Below are 20,367 nucleotides of genomic sequence, written 5' to 3' on the forward strand. Positions count from 1 at the left end.
TTCCGGTCCTCCAGAGCTTTCCTATGGAATGAGGTTCTTCACCCTAAGGGTGCTATGGATGGTTTGTGAAGAATCAAGTGCAACTATGTAGTTATTAGGTTGCTGCAAAAGTAATTGCGAGTTTTGCAATTGAAAGTAATAAGGATCTGTTTTTTTTTTCTGGAGGGGGGTAAGTAAAGTACATAGCTTTCATCAGATTAAAAAAGGGGCCTATGTCATAAAAAGGAAAGCATCTTTTTGTATAAATTAATGTTTAAATCTTAACTAGAATTCTTGTCATATACATAGCATTCCGCCTACTGTATTTTTCAGTCTCTACCACAACTCTGGTCCAACTCCTAAGGCACTTCCTCACCCTACATCCCTCAGACAGCCTCTTTCCTGACTCTTGTCCTGCCTGCTTTCCTGCCAGAATTTGCTGATAATTCCCAGGGACAAGCTCTGTCTGTGGCAATCAAAGGGATGGAGAAAAGTGCCTGAATTCACAATTCTCCAGCCCCACGTGGCATGCCAGCTACAGTCTGTGCAGACCTATTACAGCAAAAGCTGTGTTATCTGGCACTTCTCCAACACAAAAGAACTGGAAACTAGCATTTCTAAAATGCCCTAATACAAATCCCCAACCTAGTAACTGAAATTGATGCCATTGAAATTCAGCTACAATGACACAACCCTTTGAAAGAGGCCTGATCAAAATCCAAAGCTAAAAGTTGTCTCTGATAAGTTGAGCTAAGCAGCATAAACCTAGCAGGCAGAAGAAAATCTAACCCTGAAACTTTAGATTGAAAGAAAACAAAAACAAAAACCAGGAGACAGTAAAGATATTTAAAATACTAAATGAGAGTGGGAACTAAGAAACTAGAGGTAGTTGTGAAACCTTGAAAAGTACCTTAGTCTTTAAAATGATTATAATGACTATCTAGAAATGTGGAAACTTATATAACACATGACGTTAAGTGAAAAACCAGGGTATACAGTTGTTATGATCACAACTGTAGAAAGGTATATGCACGTGGAAAAAGGATGAGAAAGGATATATGAGAGTAAAATCATTTTAAATTTTAAAGTGCTTGGACTCAGGACAATGTTTTTATCCTTTTTAAAATCTATATATTGTGACTCGCATCATGTGTTTACTATTTAAAGAGAGAAAGAGGCAATATCCCCAAATAAAAAAAGAAGTACTAAAAGTCATTAAGCTCAGAGAAGCAATTTATAGAAAACTACATGTAAAGTTGCATCTAAATCATTATGTTGACTATATCTAGAGACTAAATCTATTTTATTCCTATCAAAACTACAGCACTTAAAATATTGAGAACATAAAAGAAAAACAAGATTTTCAAGTCCCTGGGAAATTTAACCCGATTAAAAACATTTATGGAGTTTGAACTATACACTTAGCTCTGTGAAATGACAGAGAAATAGATTTAAATGGTGAATATTTGCCAGCTTACCCCGCAAGGGCCCATTCACCTGAGTATCTCTCTAGTGACTGCCTGCCTCCAGACTCCCCTTCAGTGCAGTGTTGGTTTTGCCTTCCTATCCCTGCCTCTCAAAACCTGCTTGTACCTGACATCAATTTTTATTTACCACATGGTAATTCTTTGGTAAATTCAAGTAGAAGTCAATGGGATTTTTAAAAAAATTACTGACAACCACACACCCACACTCATTCTCCCTATTTTTGGCCTTCCAGCTCAGTGCTGGGCAATGTGGAAAAAGAAACTGTTCCTGGTAGGCTCAGATCATCAAGATTCAATGTCCAGACTCTCTTTATTTCCCTCTAAATTCTTTGTATGCAATTCAGGTCACGACCAGGAGGTTAATGGTTGGCTGGGTTTATTTATGGTCAAGGATCCTTATAGGAATGACAAATGAACTTGAGACTGCAATTTACTTACGTTTTTACATAAGACATACAAGTTAATTATTATACTTTGCAACTGTAACAAACTCTACTCAATGTAGCAACTGATAAATTTAGAGCAACACTGCAAAAAATACAAATGTTTAATCTAGTCTTTGATGGATATCATCCTGACATTAGTAAAATAATTATTCCTAAATCTTAGTCATTCGAAATTCATTTTATATCTGAGCTTCAGTTGCCTCGTCTGGAAAATTAGAATGTTGTTACCTACCCCAAAAGGAGTACATGGAACCAAATGATCTGAGGTCCCTTCCAACTCTAAAGTATGGAAGAGTATAATAAGACAAAAGACAACTATGTTTTAAAATAGTTTTGCAGTGATTTCTCCAAATAGGTGCATAACATTTACTTACTCAATGTTTTGGTGATGAGAAAGACAACAGATGCAATTAAAAGTATCCCTTACTTGCAGAAGAGCTTTGTGCACAAGGTCACGTCTAGGTTCAAAGAATCTGGTATTGACTCCAGGACTCAGTCATGTTAGATTTTGGTGTGTGTTTGTGTGTGTGTGTGTGTGTGTGTGTGTGTGTGTGTGCGTGTGCGTGTATTGCTCTAGCCTGAAAAGTATATTTTCAAAATTTCTACATAATATAAAAATATAATTTCCAAAGATGCAATGAAATACATATGCCTCCCCACCTCCCTCAAAAAAAAAAAGTTTATTCTTTTCTAGGAATAGATGATAATGTAAACAGCTTCCACGGAAGACACTCATCCCCAGGGAGGAAACCTGTAGCCAACATCTGTAAGTTCCCATTACCCGGTTAAGTTATAAGTGAATGAAAGTAGAGTTCCAGGAAATACCACGTGTCGAGCTTTTAGGAAAAAAATTGAAGGAATCTACAAAGTTTATCCCAGTTTATCCCAATCCTCATGTTTGTCAATCGTTTTGACTAATAATAGGCACCAAATTTCTGCCTTTGGCTGCTAGTTTAGCTACTATCATTTATACAGCAAGTTTGGGTTGTTAAAGACCATTGATCTTCTTTTCTTTCTCTAATTTTTTTTTTTTTTTTTTTGACAGAGTCTTACTCTGTCACCCAGGCTGGAGTGCAGTGGCATGATCTTGGCTCACTGCAACCTCCACCTCCCAGATTCAAGCGATTCTCCTGCCTCAGCATCCCGAGTAGCTGTGACTACAGGCATGCACCACCATGCCCAGCTAATTTTTGTATTTTTACTACAGACAGGGTTTCACTATGTTTCCCAGACTGGCCTCGAAGTCCTGACCTCTAATGATCCGCCTGCCTCGGCCTCTCAAGGCACTGGGATTACAGGCGTGAGCCACTGCACCTGGCCTCTTGCTCTGATATTAATGTTTCCTCTTTTAGTGAGAAGTAGCAGAAATGTGCCCAGGGTGATCACCACCAGCAGCTAAAAGAGTAGGCAGATGAGCAGTGAGAATAAGTTAATATACCTGGTGGTGGGTAAGTCAACTGCATTTTGAAGAAAGCTTTTCTTAAAAATGTCATGTGCTATATGTCTTAATGTATTATAGCATGTACCAAGAAAAATTATAAATAACTTACAATTATAATATTCTATTTCATTTCTACCAGTATTTGGCAAGTAATAAGTACACAATAAACTTGATACATTTTTGTTGAGAACCTACCATTTCCAAGGATGTGATGTTTATTATAAGTCTTGGAATATGAAAGTTTGTTTATATATATACACACACATGCACACAACCATCCCACATTCTGCTCACCAGTTTCTCAATGCCTCATAAATCTAAACCAGGGATCATAAAGGTGCAACCCATAGGGCAAATCAGCCCACAATCATCTTCTGTTTTCGTTACACTTACACAGTACTGCTTAAAATTTTTACATAATTGCCAATGTTTAACATGAGGGAAATTGTCTTGTGAAATCTGTAGCTCTGGTCTCACAGGATTACATGGTCTGGAGCTGCAAAGAAGTTGCCCTCTTTGGATGGGGCATGCGTTCTTCAGTTTGCCAGCCTCTACCTGGTCCCCATACACAGCTAAGTTTTTGTCTCCTGATCTAAACATTATCAGTCATTTTTATGACAAATTCTTTCCCTCTCTTTAACGTACCTGGCTTAGAAGTTGACAATCAGGCAACGGAGTGCTTTGCCTAAGTCAAACCACAGGGGAAAAAAAAAAAATCAGTACCTAGAAATACTCTTTGGTTTGACCTATATCAGAGGTATTTGCACTTTTCAGTGGTCATTATCTTAGCCCAGATCCCTTTCTCCATCACCTGGATTAGTAGAGTAGTCTTCTAGTGTTTTCCTGACATCCACACCCTTCACGTCTTCTTCTGACCTGCTATCTGAGTTTACTTTTCAAAAGCAAACCTGATTCTGCCTCCCTCCTATCAAAAACCTCTGCTAGCTAGTGCAGCTATACATTTGATAGAATAAAATCTGAACCCCTCAGCAGAGCAAATATATGTAGCAGGTATGAATTTTAACAATCTTCATTCTGGAGACTGTAAAAATATAAGTTTGTTGTTTTATGACATCTAAATCACTCTTAAGAGGCCACATTTCATCAGAAAGCAAAGACTTCAATTTAGCCAATTTCAGTTACTCATGGATTTTCTCAGTCATTTTAGGTTTAAACACAGTTCAGGATTTTCACCTCTGTATGCTCTTCCATTTTGTTCTGTGATCAATCTAATTCCAAGGGGCTTACAAATCTTCATGAAATAGAGGCTGCAAAGATAAGGCCCATATACATATCTACCCTCTATCAAATGTGGAGTATATAATCCTAATCAAGTTTTTGGCTGTCATCTCTTCTCTATGCTAGCATCTGCTGACTTAGAAATCTTCCGATCTGGGCCGGGCTCAGTGGCTCACGCCTGTAATCCCAGCACTTTGAGAGGCCAAGGTGGGTGGATCTCCTGAAGTCAGGAGTTCGAGACCAGCCTGGCAAAGATGGTGAAACCCCGTCTCTACTAAAAATACAAACATCAGCCTGGCGTGGTGGCGCAGGCCTGTAATCCCAGCTACTCAGAAGGCTGAGAAAGGAGAATTGCTTGAATCCAGGAGGTGGAGGTTGCGGTGAGTTGAGATTGTGACACTGCACTCCAGCCTGGGCGACATAGCAAGATTCTGTCTCTGGGAAAAAAAAAAAAAAAAAAAAAAAGAGATAAAAAAGAAATCTTCCCATCTGACTTCATCCGCTCTTGTGGTTCAAGCCTCTTTCCATTCTGCTGTCCCCTTGTCATGATTGACAGGGCCCTCCAGGTCTGCGTGCACTCAGTGGCCTATAGGAAAACTGATGGTTGCTTACCACCCCAGGTCCCATTCTAAAACATTTGCTATGCATTTGAAACTATTTGTTCAGTGTCTGTCTTTCTCACTAGGAGAATAATGCTAAATTTTGGGTATATATTGTGCCTTGCTCACAAAATGGTTGGTGAATGAATAAATGTTGCCTCACAACTTGGCTTCCCCCGACATTTCTGGTTTCTTCTACATACACAAACAGGCACAGACAGATGAAATACAGGGTGCTATGGAAGCACTTAATAGGAAATACTAATTTAATCTGACTTTTATCAAGTCTATCTGAGGAAGTGATGTTTAAGCACTGTCCACATCCTTATTTTTTAGAATCTGTGAATATGTTGCCTTATGTGAAAGGAAATTAAAAATTCCAGACTCCAATTCACTCTGCCAAAAGAAAAATCTAAGCTGAAAGCTGAGTCATACAAGAAACCGACTTTCCTTTTCTTCCTAAGCAGATAGCTACAGATAAAAGGTTAAATATCTCCACAGGTAGTTACGCTCTATGTTCGCCTTATCTTATGTAAAGTGCTGATTTACTGAGAGCCAGATGAATACATAATTGATTCTTCCCCTAGCTGGTCCTTTTCTCTTCCGACTTGTGGATTTGGTAATGTGACCATATCCTCCCTCTTTTCTCTCCAGCCCACTTTCCCCCTTTAAATTTTGAAACCCTCAAAATCGTCTTTGGAGAAAGGTACAAACCACAGACTGTTTCTGTAATTCCATGTTTATTTCTTCTGGGCATGTCCTTAACCTTGGCAAAATAAACTTCTAAATTGATTGAGACTTGTCTCAGCTACTTTTTGGTTCACAGTTACATAGCAAAAAGTACTTTGCAAATATGATTAAAGTTAAGGATCTTGAGGAGTTTACCTGGATTATCCCAGGGGCCCCAATTGAATCGCATAGGTCCTTAAAGGTGTAAAACCTTTCCCAGGCTGTGATCAGAGACAGACATGATGAGAAAAGAAAGGCCAGAGAGATGTGATGTTGCTGCCTTGGGAAGGGGGCCTCTAGGATCTGGGGGAAAAAACAAGGAAACAGTTCCTTAGAGCCTACAGAAAAGAACACAGCCTGCTGACAACTTGATTTTAGCCCAGTGACCTTCAAAACTGGAAAACATAAAATTTGTGTTGTTTTAAGTCACAAAGTTCACGGTCATTTGCTATGGCAGCCATAGAAAATGATTATCATTCCCCTATTACCCACTCCTTCTGCTGCTTCAAACAGGGTTGTTCTGCATTTATATCTTTTCCCTACTGGAGTTCTGTATAAAAGTTCATTTGAGGTTAGGATTCCAGGATGACCTGCCTCATTCTCTCAGACATGCCTTGACACCTTTCCTCTTGCTGTTGCCTCTATCTAGACTCCTTTACCCCCAGCCATTGGAGTTCACTCAGCATTCTTCCAGTAACCTTTCAAGAACCAGCTCAGGTGACACCCTTTTTCTAACTGTCTCTGACATTACTACCCCATTTACCCCAGGCAGAATTAATTGCTCCTTCTCTAAGTTTCCATTATGATTCATACATGCTTTTCTTATTGAACTAATTATAAATCAATAATTTCTTAGAGACAGGGATCCTGTCCACCTACATCTTTTAAACAAAACATCTAGCTGAGTGTCTGACACACAGTAGATACTTCTCTGACCACCATGTCTAAGTGAGATTCTGCTTATTGTATTTTCAGTCACAGTCTGTGTTTCTTTCTTACAACAACTTACAATTCTGTGTTTACTTCTGTATTGATTGTCTTCCCCACCACATTAAGTTTGAGGACATGTCAGCCCTGTATATCATGGTATCTATAGTATCTGCCACAGTGCCTGCCGTCAGTGTGGGCTATTAATAAGAATTTAGGTAATAAATACATTGCTGAATGCATGCTTGCTTAACTTCATTAGTATCTGGGAGAATAGGATCTAGTTGCAGAGCTAATCCTAACCATAACTGTTGAAAATTGCAGGAAGAGACTTGCAGCAAAGGATCCCAGAGATCAGGTCCAGCCACCCTCTCTCAAATCACAGGACCCAACCCCACACTTGCTAATAGGAATAGCCAGGCCTCATCTCACTGAAACAGCTGCTCACTCCCAAGGGAGTGAATAAATGGAGTCCTGGCACACAGCTCTGAAAAGGTGCCAACTTGTAATACAATTTGTCACTGTATATTGGAGGCATTTACTTGAAAATTATTAGTACCTTTCTGTGCATCAAAAGTGACCAAATCAATAGCATCCCTATTGAGATTGATGACTTTGTTTCCCAAAACTCATCAGAGAAGATGTTTTCAATTTCAGTGGTAAAATCAATATGCTGAGCAAACACCCACATTGCATATTGGGTGACTTTTATTGAGTATGTTGGTCTGGTAACTAATGGGTTGCCACAGACAAAGTGTTCATATCTACTAATTAGAAAATCCTAGTCAGAAACATGTTCCCTTTGAGGCTGCTTTATAATGCAAACACACCTAAGTGTTTTAGATAGATAATTCTTCGGAGTTTGTTTTTCCTCAACCAAAGCTAGCCTCATAAGAAGGCAAGATACATAGCATCATATAGTGTGATTTAAGGAACATTGTGAAGACATGCCCTCAAAAATATCTCTCCCACTGTTAGTACTAGTGGCAAGTTTACCAGTTAACAATTACTCCCCTAGATTACAGCCATACACACACCATCCAGGTAAAATTCAAATATCTGAAAAAGGAAGCTGTAGTCCTTAACTATGAATAAGGTGATATGATTCTTGATTTTAAACAGACTTTATATAGAAGAGACAAAGGAAAATGTAAGAGTTGGAAGAAATGTGTGAGTGTTTTTATATATCACTGGGATGGGGGGAATTTTAATTGTGTACAACATCCAAAGAAGAGAAGTAAATATCGAGGTGGGAGGGTTTTCGGCAGTGAGGGTAAGGTATCACTGCAGGTAAACTTGCCCAATTTCAACCTGCCCTAAGAACACCAGACTTAAACATTTCCTCTCATTAATATTGATATGGCTTGGCTCTGTGTCCCCACCCAAATCTCACCTTGAATTATAATCCCCACGGGTCAACAGGTGGAGGTAACTGAATCACGGAGGCGGTTTCCCCCATGCTTTTCTCATGATAATGAGTGAGTCTCACAAGATCTGATGATTTTTAAGGGTCCAGCATTTCCCCTGTTTGCACTCATTCTCTCCCCGCCTGTCCTGTGAAGAGGTGCCTTCTGCCATGATTGTAAGTTTCCTGAGGCCTCCCCAGCCATGTGGAACTGTGAGTCAATTAAACTTCTTTTCCTTATAAATTGCCCAGTCTCAGGTGTTTCTTCATAGCAGTATGAGAACAGACAAATACAAATATGTTTGTCACATAGGAATGTCTTCCCTGGGAAAACAGCAAATCTCTTTCTGGAATGAGTCTCCCATGCTCGATAGAGCTTAGGCCAAGGCTACCCTCAAAAACGTTGTAAAGCTTCTCATGATTTTATAAGTTTCTCCATCAGCCCTGTTCTGGGCTCTCTCACCTAGGCAGTACTATTTTTCTCTCTCTTTATTTGAACTCTTAGGAAAGGATTTAAAGGCTCTGGAGGCAGTCATCTACTTGTCTTTATATCTGATTGTGGAATAATAATAGAACTTATACCTGATTGTGAAATAATAATAGAACTTGATGCCTATTGAAGATATGTGAGGCATTGGGGTATTGCTGGAAGGGAATTAGGGATAGAAATAAGGATTTAGATAGATAGAAAACTTGCCCAAAATTTCTGAAATTAGACAGTCATCACCTTAATCTAATGGCCAATCTGAGCTTCACTACTTCACTAATGGTGGGACACTTTCCTGATGCAACATAACATACAGTATCCAACATTGCCTATAATATAATCTTGTCAAAAATGTTTGACTTGAATCTAAGCAAGCCTTTACATCCAATTTTCAGTTTACAGGAAATAAAGGGGATAGAGAAACCAGCTAAACAGCACTTCCGAGAAGCCTAGAAAATGACTGGCCTAGTCTCTTCAGAAAGTTATTGTAGAGGAGAGGAGATTGTTCTAGACTAAAAGATAGTTATCATAACAATCACATCCAACATATGGTCCTGGATAAAATCCTGGTTTGGACAAGCAAACAAAAATGTAAGGAATATTTTGAGGATCATCAAAATTTGAATATGCATGGGTATTGAACAATATTTAAGAATCATTAATTTTTAGATGTGTTAGTGTTATTTTGACTCTAAAGGGAAAATATTCCTATTTTTAGAGATGCATACCAAAATATTTAGGGTTAGAATGCTAACCTAAATATGTGTGCTTCATCATAAAACAAGATCCTGAAAGTATACCATACTGATTATTACCTATTCTACCTGTGCTTAAGAACAATAAAAAATGATCCAAAATTTGGCCAGATATTTCCAATATAGACAAGAGATCATGACTTGAGCTTTGCTATACAAAGGATCCTTGCACACTCCTAAGATGCACTGAATGAAGGGCATAATGATACTTTTGAATTAGCTTGCAAGAAATATTCCACCATTTGTATTTCTGTGCAGATATTCAACAGACTAAAAAATGGGACATTCTATTTCTGTAATTCTGTTTATCTAAACTGGTCTAGTTTAACTAGTTTAACTAGACCAGTGGTGTGTTCAGATATGCTGACAATCAATAGAATTTAAAAGGCAGAACATTAAAACTCAGAGTCCATGAACAACTATTTGAAGATGGATGCTTCCGAAAACAAGAAGCAAAGACAAGATTTATGGCCAATGCTACCAAAGCACAAAGTTCCAATTAGATAGAACTTAATAAGACTCACTAGAGGCTGAATGGTATAAAGTTGTATAGGCCCTGAAGCCTACCAGAATCCTGTATTTGAATCCCAGTTCTGCTACTTCTAAGCTGTGTTCTCAGGGCAGATAGTTAATTTTTTGAACCTTCGTTTCTTCAGCTATAATTAATGTGCGTTTGCCCCACAGGGTCATTGTGTGGATTAAATGAGATAATGTACATGAAGTGTTTAGCACAGGGCCTGAGACATACTCAGCACCCAATAAATGGAAGCCATTTTTTTTCCTATTTCTAAATCAATGGTTTTTCAACACTGGTCTATTGATGGATTTGGGGGAATCTATTATCTCTATGAAATTGAATGTAGAATTTTGTGAACTCTCATTTTATCAAGACTCTTTGTTTTTATCAGGTTTTCAGAGGTTCACAACTGACTCAAATATTTAACACTCACTGTTTAAGAAGTATTTTATTAATTAATCAATTCCAGATATGTGATGTGGCTGTATTGATTATGGCAACTGATTTCAACAAATTATATATATCCTGTCAAAATGTTTTTATCACCTCTCCCACCAACACTTAGTTTTGTTAGCTATTACTAGCCAAGGGAAAACAAAGACTGATGAAAGGTCAAAGAGAAGCCCATTCTTGGGAGTAGGTCCAGCAAGATTGTACAAAAAGGGTAGTAATATCTTTTTTTTTTCCTGTCTAATCCTTGTTGGCTTTAGAGACTGAAGCCCTGATTAATGCCTTGTTATAACATTTTTAAAGTTCAGCTTATGAAATGGAGGTACCAGGACTAGGTATATATTAGAGAGACTACTATTGGACATGAAAATAGAATAATACTTTTCTGGAATGTACACATTACCCAGAAGCTGGTGGCTTCCTGAAAATCTTACTAAAATTTTAAAGTCTCTTGGCAATAGTTTTCAAGTACTACAATTTTAACCTGACCCTACTTCTGCAGCACTGCTGCTAAAATCTCCTACAGGCAAATTCCTGCAAAGTCTACAAATTGTTGGCAAGGAGACATGTCTATAATCAACGACTAATCCTATTGACCATGATTAACACCTCCGTACTTCAGCTTCTCGGTTCTGAATGCTATGTCACGATTCCACCTGTCACTACACATCCCTCAGAAGATTACAGTGTCCTTTAAATCTCCTTTCAGAGGAGCTATAAGAATCTGACACATAGGTCACATCCATTTTAAAGATGTTACATTTATCACCTCAGATAGAGTTTTTTCATCTATCATGTGATTCTACTTTATATTTGCAATGGCCTGGTCTCATATAATTGTGTGGACACAGGCATAGGAACTTGGTGGTCAGATGGTATGTCCTCACCATGACAATTAAACAAAACATTGAAAATAATTTATCCCTGAGCATGCACAGGGTGTGACCTTGTGTAAGTCACTTGTACATTAGACAAGTACTTATTGTGTACCTACCAAGTTCTAGTCACTGTGCATAGATCAGAGGATGCATAATAAGGATACTCCTCCTGCCCTCAAGGAGCTTCTTGCTGTCTAGAGACATGTAAACAGGTAATTTCAATAAAATCTAACAGAAAATAATTACAATAGCAGTAGTTACAGGACACTATGGAAATAGAGGAGACTTCTTAAAAGAGGGGCAATCTAAAGTAAAAGTTACCTATGTGTATGTGTGTATTGTGCAGTGTTCGAGACAGAGGAAATAGCATGCACAGAGGCTCAGAGGTAGAACATAATGCATTTATGGAACTGCAGGAAATTCCATGGCTGATCTGTGGAAGTCAAGAGAAGAATTGCAAGAACTGTGACCAAAGACAGAAGTGAGATCATGAAGGTTCTTAGAAGCTGTACTGAGGTGTCTAGACTCTGTAGAAGGTATGAGAAACCATTAGAGTTGTAAGCCACAGTAACATGATAAGAATTGGATTTTATAATGATAACACCAGTTGCAGTGCAGAAAATTGATTGAATTAAGACATGATTCAAGGCAAGGGACCAGTTTGAAGGCTACTGCAGTGATTTAGGCAAGAGATGATGGTGCTCCAAATGAAACTCTGAATATTGTAGTGAATGCAGTGGTACACCACCCAGAACCCCACTTTAGGACCAAGGCATTTATCCCCCTAGTTGTCAGGAATATTGGCTACAGAAGCCTCACAGATCAGTTCTTCTCCAGAAATTTCCATCAGCCAAAGGAAGTGGACTTGTTCAATGATATGGTCTCTCTTCATGGGCAGCCAACATCCACCAACTGAACAATGTAGGCATTCAAAAGCCCATATCCAACCCATACCTCAATTTGAGACAGCTCTGAAGTACCACCTCAGTTCATAAGCTTGCTGTGGAACAGGCTAAGACCTTTGTTATGACTGCATCACAGTTCACGTGTTCCTTCTGCCCAGTTCTGCTTAATTTCCTTACAGTTTTGTTCCTGAGAATACTCCCCAGTAAATTTCCCACATGCAAACCTCTGTCTCGGTCTATTTTCATAGGACTAGATTGAAACAGAACCTCAGTAGTTCTCATCTGTAAAATGAGAGGGTGGATTGGATGCTTGCTAAAAACACTTCCTGTTTGCTCTACCAGGCCATGGACTTCGGGATGCTTTGACAATTCCTACAGCTGTTTCAAAACAACAGAAAACGGATATGACAGATGCTTAATTTTAGCAATCCCAGCAGGACTCATCACAGTAATTAGAAATATTTCACAAACAGACCACCCACAAATCTTGCACTCAGTTGGGGCTGACATTATCTACTTTTATAGATATAAAATTCTTTATGGCTTCCATGCCAAAGCTTGCTTCTTATAAAAAAATACTGCTGCTCCCTGTGGACCAGCATGAAACAGTGCTGCTATCTTTTGCTGATACCAGAATTAAAAGCAGTAATCCCAGCACTTTTGTAAATGCACTGCAAAGCTAAATGTATGATTAATATATCAAGTAGGATATTGCTGCTATGACTGTCCTCCCTTTCAAAAACATTCTCAGCAAAATAAAATTGAAATGCAGAATTCTTTTGTGAGCTATTATAGCTATACCTCACTGCTATCAATGGTGATCCATTCCTAAACTCTAAATCATGCTATTCTGACCAACTCAGCACAATTGTTTCTTATACACTTTCCATGATTTATGAAGGGCATTTTCCTGTAAAGAAGATTTTTAAAGCATGTATTTATAAAGTATGGTTCCAATCTTAGAATGTGAGAGCTACAAATATCTTCCAACATCTTGACCTGGAGTTTTAAACCTAGGGTCTCTGAAACCCTAAAGTTGTGTACAAAATTTTGTGAAGAGGTGCCATAGTTGTTATTAGAGTATATAATCTAATATATAAAAGGTTGATGGCCACTGAAAGGTTAAGAACCACTGTTTACACACCAATCATCCTGCTTCATACTTGAACACAGGTTTAAAGAAATGAGCTTTAGACCACTTATCCAAGGTTGACTAGTTTATTAGTAGCTCAACTGGCACTAGAACTCTTGTTCGTTTCCCCTCAGCCCAGCGAGCTTTCTGCTACACTAAGCTTTGAAGGCATTTCAAACGAAGGCATCATTTCTAGTACATTATAATTTCTTCCCCATCATACCAACACTTTCCTACTGCCAAGAAAATGTTTCTCAAAGGAAACTAAAGCTAGGCTCAGTAACTTTTATAATACCTCCTATTTATCTAGCATTTTATAGTTTTCAAAGCACTTTCACACACATGATTACATTTGATTTGAGCCTTGAAACTCCTTCAAGGTAAGAAAGTCAGAGTTAAAAGCATAGGCTCTGGAACCGGGCTGCCTGGGAAGGAATCCCACCCCTGCTAGCTCTTTGTGCTTCAGCTGCCTCATCTGTAAAATGAGAATGATGGTTGTATCTATATCACGAACACATTGTAAACACTAATTGAGTTAACACATGAAAATTGCAGAGGGCAGGACCTTCCATACAGTACACATTTAGTAAATAGGAGCTATTATCATTATCCCTATTTTATAATTGCCAATCCGAAAATTGAGAAACAATATTATGTGACTTGCTCAAAGGTATCCTGGAATAGTGGGTCTAGGACTCAAAAACAAGGTATTTTAACCCCAGGTCAAAAAATGTTTCAATGTACAACATGTAGAATTCTGAGTATAAATATAACAACCATAAAGCAGTCAACCTCCCAGTGATTAAAACAGCAATTAATTTATTTATATCCAGTGATAAGCTAGACACCATCAATGGGTACCCAAGCATGAAATTCAAAATCTGTTGTGAAAATCACCTCTTATTTCCTGTTCTTAAATGCATAGAAAAGAAAATCAAATGAAATCACTGAATATGTTATGTCTAAGCTTCTTTATAAGTCACATTAGACATGTTCCTTTCCTTGAAAATGAGTTTTTAATTAAGAAGGCATGTTGGGTATGGTCAATTATTTGGGGGAATTTATTTTAAAAGAAATTATATGCAGTATTAAAAACCCTGGCCAAGAAGAAGGCATGTGACCTTAGAAATGCTTTCAATAAGCTCAAAAAGGCCCAAGTCATATCCCCAAACAATCATTAAGGCCTATACTCATGGTGTGTTCAAAATGAGCAAGGCCTCAGACAACAAGAGCTGGAGTGCTCTTGCCTCCTGGCTGAAAAAGAACAAGGAGGTCTCAGTTACTTTCCTTTAAATTGTGCAGTGGTCACTTCAGCTGCACTAAAACTCAGAGCTCCCAAATGCACTTGGGCTGAAGGAGCCTTTTAAATGAATTTCTCAGTTACCATAAAATACTTAATAAACTTTTCTAACCAATTCCCTTTATACTTGCAGGTTGGATGAGCTGGATTGTGTGAAAAGCATCCCTTTTGTGTAAGAACGTCCCTGAGGGCAGTGGGCATGCTCTTCAGTGATTGATTAGCAGGCAAGTTATAACATGCCAGACTAGGAGAAGCCTGCAGCCCTTTTCTTTGAACAAACTAACCCATTTTTTTGCCTTCCAACTTGCCATTTGTAATGTATTAAAAGACCGCCTACTCTTGGTCCCAAACAGTTGAGACCCAATCTGACAAAATTGGTAGCATTTTGAATGTGAGAAGGCTCTTATTTAACCTTTATTTTTCACTCCAGTGAAACATCCTTTTTTCCAGTGTCATGAAAACATTAGTTGGTTTTAGTAGTGGCTTTGAGCTTCCCTATAACAGCATTCCACGTGAAACTATTTTTAGCAGACAGGAGTCTGGTACTGACTCTCCTTTTATTTAAGTTCAAAGCAACATACCCCAATGTGTCCATCAAAAGCTGAGAAAGAAGCTATGCTTATGCCACTGGAATCCAGAACAGGAGGGTGCTGAAGCTGGGGCCTGATCCTGGGCATAAGATTGGACGAAGACACCATAGTTGGGCATCAAACCAACAACCCACTGAACCATCAACTAGGAGGAAAGTTCCCTCCTACCTGCACAGTCAGTTGAAACCCACACCCCAAGACCAGCCCTGGCTCAAGGCAGAAAGGCAGTGTAACATGATGGGAACACCACCAACTAGATTAAGCATCTGAGACCTGAGTCTTAATACCAGTTCTACTAAAATTTTGCTGCATGACCTTAGGCAAATTACTTCTTCCCAGAAACTGTTTTCTATAACATGAGAGGGATTGGAGAAAATGATAGTTTTTTGCAGGTTATCACATGCTAATCTAAACAGCCCTAAACCCACAACTTAGCATCTTCTTTGGTGTATTTTGATTTCATTATGACTTTGAGACCACAATATTCCAGTAACTGTGTCTGCATCTTGTTTTTCTATATCCAAATCCTTATCTAGAAATCTAATTCTCACACTGTGACTTAACATCTGGCCACCTGATCCCCAGTCTCCATGAGTAGGTCCTCAATTTTTATGCTGACTACCCCACCTGCTATCCTTCTAACTGCCCCACATCAGGAGCTAGCTACCTCAATCTCCACTGACCACCTGCTACACACCAGACTGAGTAGACATTCTAGGTCCTGGATTTATTGCGTTTGTTTATTGGTTGGTTTGTTGATTGAGCTTTTGGCTAATAATACTTAACTATGTTTTCCATTTTCCATCCTAGAGTGATGATGTGCTATATTCAGAACTCCCTCAGACATATGTTCAGAACTGTCTACCTCAAAGACTTTTCCCATTTCATATCCCCTAACCCCATGGTCTGTCTGGACTCATGGTCGCAGCTTTCCCCATCATACCACTGCTCAGGCTCCCATTCCTACATGTTTTCAGACTTTTCTAATCCCTGCTTGGAGGCTAACCCCTTGCTTCTGGGGTGGTTTCCCTGATGCACAAACACATTCACATTGAGGCTGAGCTCTCAGTGGGAAACAGGGACTGAGTCCCCTTACCGGGAGTTTCATGGGAAGACTAACAACAGTGATGGTGAATACAGTGCTATCTTGGACACATTAGTAGTGATGCATTGGGTATGCACCAATGTAGAGTGCTGGCCAGCATGCATTGTGATTATTCTGACTGGCTTATGTCTATGCCATGCAGATTGTTAAATATTGTAAATGGCATCACTCCATAGGGTCTTCCTTCTCTTTTTCCCCCTTATAATCTCAGATCGTGCCTGCCTCCATTCCATCAGTGTAAAATAGCAGATGTGTATCCATTTCATATTTTTACTCCTCTTTCTTCTCCGTTAGCAATTGAATGTTTCCATGGGGCTCTTCGGATTTATTACCCTGTCATGCCCTTTTAAGATTCACACATATTTCGAAGATCACATGTGTGGTAGGCAAAATTCTAAAGATGTCTCTCGCCTACCACCCAAGATTCCCATTCCCTGGCTATTCTATCAAACACTAACCTCGGTTCTAGTGTGTAGGGACTTTGCAGATGTAATTAAGCTTTACAAAACTTAACATAAGGGCTAATCCAGGTAGGGCCAATCTAATGACACAAGCTCTAAAATAGGAAATACTGCCTAGTTGAATTAGCAGAGGTAGGAGAGGGAAGGGAAAAATTCAAGTCAGGATAATTCGAGACATGACAAGGACTCAAGTGGCTATTGCTGGCTTTGAAGAAGGCCACAGACCAGTGAATGTGGGCAGCCTCCAGGCTCTGAGAACAATCTCCAGCCCACAGAAAGCAAGGATGCAAGGACCTCAGTCCTACATTATAGAAATAAATTCAGCCAACAACCTGATTGAATCTAGCATTAGCATCTCCCAGAAGGAATGCGACCTGGCTATCCCCTTGATTCTGTCTTGTGAGACCCTAAGCAGTGGAACCATACAAGCCACATTCTACCCAGACTTCTAACTTGTAGAACTGTTTGATAATAAATTTATGTCATTTTAATTCACTAAATTTGTGATAATTTGTAACAACAGCACTAGAAAACACATCAGGATAAATGTTTCTGAATGTTCAGCATTATTTTACCTTTATCATTATAGTTAAATGAATACTTTAAGCTTGTGGTAGTCTTCTCCATTAAATTAAGATCATCTGTCATTACATCTCTTGTCTTTTGCTTTTTTAGTCCTGTCGCCTTGCTCAAATCTTCATTTAATACCCACTTCTCCATACCAGAGTCAGCCCCATCCAGGCAAAAGTATATCAGGTCTCTCCCATGCCCACCCTCAGGTTTAAGCAGGGTGCCACCTCCAGTCATGGTCTATAGAAAATTCACATTGCAAACTTTCATGTGTATTCTTACTTCCAAGATTATAATTCAATTGAAGGTGATAGAATCCCAGGCCAAAGTAAAATGCTCCATACTACTGTCCCTTCCTTATCTATGTCTTCTTCCCTGTCCCTTCTTAAGTAGCTCTGTCATGTTCTCTCTTTCTGTATCTCCACTGAACTCCATACTCACTTAAACATAGGCTAGAGAGTTATTATTCTTTGAAGAAGAACAGCATTAGAAATCTTGTTTTAGTCATGTCATCACAGCTTTTTGTAAAACATTAGAAATATATGCTTTTACAAGCATAGGCAAATCTACTGTCATTCCCATCTCATTGGAAAGTTAGTTTTCCTAAAATTTACTGTTGTGTGTTTATGGGGTGGTCTTTTCTGAGAGACCTTTGGGAGGAAATCGAGGCAAGAAACCCAGGAGCATCCCATTTTTTTCATGTGTTATCACATTTAGGTTCAATTTTCATCTCATTTAGGTTCATATTTTCTTGATATAGAGCATAATTTCATCATATATGCCAACCTGCCTAGGGAGGGGTTAAATTGGTATGAACCCTGAGTTGACTGTACACATGCCGATCAATTAGCATTTCAAACAGGTATCAAAGCAGTTGAGGAAGTTTTGTTTTTTTTTTTTTAACATTTACTAGTGTTAATACAAAGGCTTCAGAGACTATAGGAAGCTAATCTTTCCTGCAAAGTTATTGAGAAGAAATGAGAATGAATTTGATTGGAATTTGGGGGTATATTTTTAATTGTACAGTGGAATTTTCCCAGTGCAGGAGCTGTGAATTTCTGCAACCATACTGGAGATTTCTAAGATGCTTCCTTTTCTGCTATGGTCATACATCTACATACCTTTGCCTCCTAAACATAAAACATCCTTAGAAACCTCTGTGCAGACAAAAATGGTCCACTTACATGACTTCAGATAAAAGGATGCTGGTAGTGCCAATCTTTTTATTGTGTTGGGGATAAAATGTTAAAGATTAAAAAAAGGTAGAAAGTATGGAGGATTAGATGCCTCCTCCCCCTCCTCCCACAGGCTTTTAAATAGCTTTGGAAAATTTAGCCTGAGCCTCTCTCTGGTACTTAACATGCTTAGTTGCAGCATCTACATTAGAAAATAATCTTGAACTTGATGAGAATCCTTGAACTTTTTAATATCCTAGACCTCAATATACCTGCTAGCCTCACTAGCACCATATCTTCAGATGTCCCTAAACCTTGGGGCATATGAGGCCCTCCGACACTCCTGGAACTCAATGTTCCCTTGAAACCAGAATGGATATCTCTGGTACCTTTTTTTCAGGCATCAGAGAAGAAAGGTTATTCCTGAGTCCTGCAATGCCATCTGACCACTTGCATAACATTTTATTCATAAGTAAGAGTTACAAATCAAAATGAGTCAGTTAACTAGTTATTGTTATATATATAAATAATAAACAGAATGTGTGTCATATACATAGGCCTCTCAGTTATTCACATCTAAAGGCAGCTGAACAACTGCAGACATATACTGAAATAGGCATCATTGTTCATTAAAGGCAGCCCCCTGAAGTTCAAGCCTAGCATCTGGTGAAAATGAGGCCAACTCTGCAAGTGTTTAAACTTACAACCTCTGATCCTTTAAAGTGATCCTGATTAATCACAGGTGTCTTCACCAGAGGCTCCATGACAGTCTTTGCCAAAATGTCTCAAGGTCCAAGACAACATAGGAGAACAAATAAGGGATCGGAATAAAGTCTGGGTTCCCTCTAGTTTTCCATATTGGAATTCTGTTTGACAAAACACAAGCCTAATGTCTACTCACAAAGAAGCACCTTTATTGCCTTGAGTAATTTGAAAACTCTTTCCATGTGTTTGGCTGCAAATCCCAACGTTGATCCCAATTATAGAGATGAGAAAGGGAGATGGAGAGAGACAGAATTCAAAAGCATATGAGCATGAGAATCAGATCTTTCCAAAGGATAGTTTAAAGACTGGGGACATCAATAGCCCAAAGGCTGCAGCACAGAAATGGAAATAAGAAAAACTTAATACAAATATGAGACATGTCACCAACTTGTAATGTGGCCTCTGGCAAGTCAGTGATATTTTCACTCTGCCCCAAGTTTCCTAGCTCAAATCTGCCACTTAGACTGCCCGCCCATTCCCAGCAGCCTCTCACGCTTGCAACAGAATGTCTTATTTGAGAAACTTTCACCTTGGTCGTTGATGATGCCTGAAATAATATCATGCCAGAACAGCTGCGGACTGAAGTGCATCGCTGACTACATCCTACTGCTGGGCTTCACGCTGCTCCATGGCTCCGTGGATGGATACTAAAGAAATGACAGTTACTCTGGCAGCCCTGCTTAATAGACCATTCCCTCGCATCTCTGTCTTATTAATCTAAGAAAATCAGGTTTCCCAATGTTTTACAGAATCTATGATGAAGAAAGGGCTAAGGTTTAAAAACGTGCAAGGAAGACAAATGTAAGGAAAATTTTTGAAGTCAAAAATAATCCTTAAGATTTGTTTACCAATTTGCCTGTTTCAAGATACCAAACATATGCAAGGAGCAAGACAACAATCCAGAAAGCCAAATAATGCTTTGTACTAGTAAAAACTGATACTACTTCTACCCACTGAAAAAAATATCAAATAGGTCCTCATTTTTCCTCTACCCCCAACTTCTGGTTATATATAAGAATGGCTTT

This window comes from Macaca fascicularis, chromosome X (assembly GCF_037993035.2).
Source record: "Macaca fascicularis isolate 582-1 chromosome X, T2T-MFA8v1.1".
Lineage (NCBI taxonomy): Eukaryota > Metazoa > Chordata > Mammalia > Primates > Cercopithecidae > Macaca > Macaca fascicularis.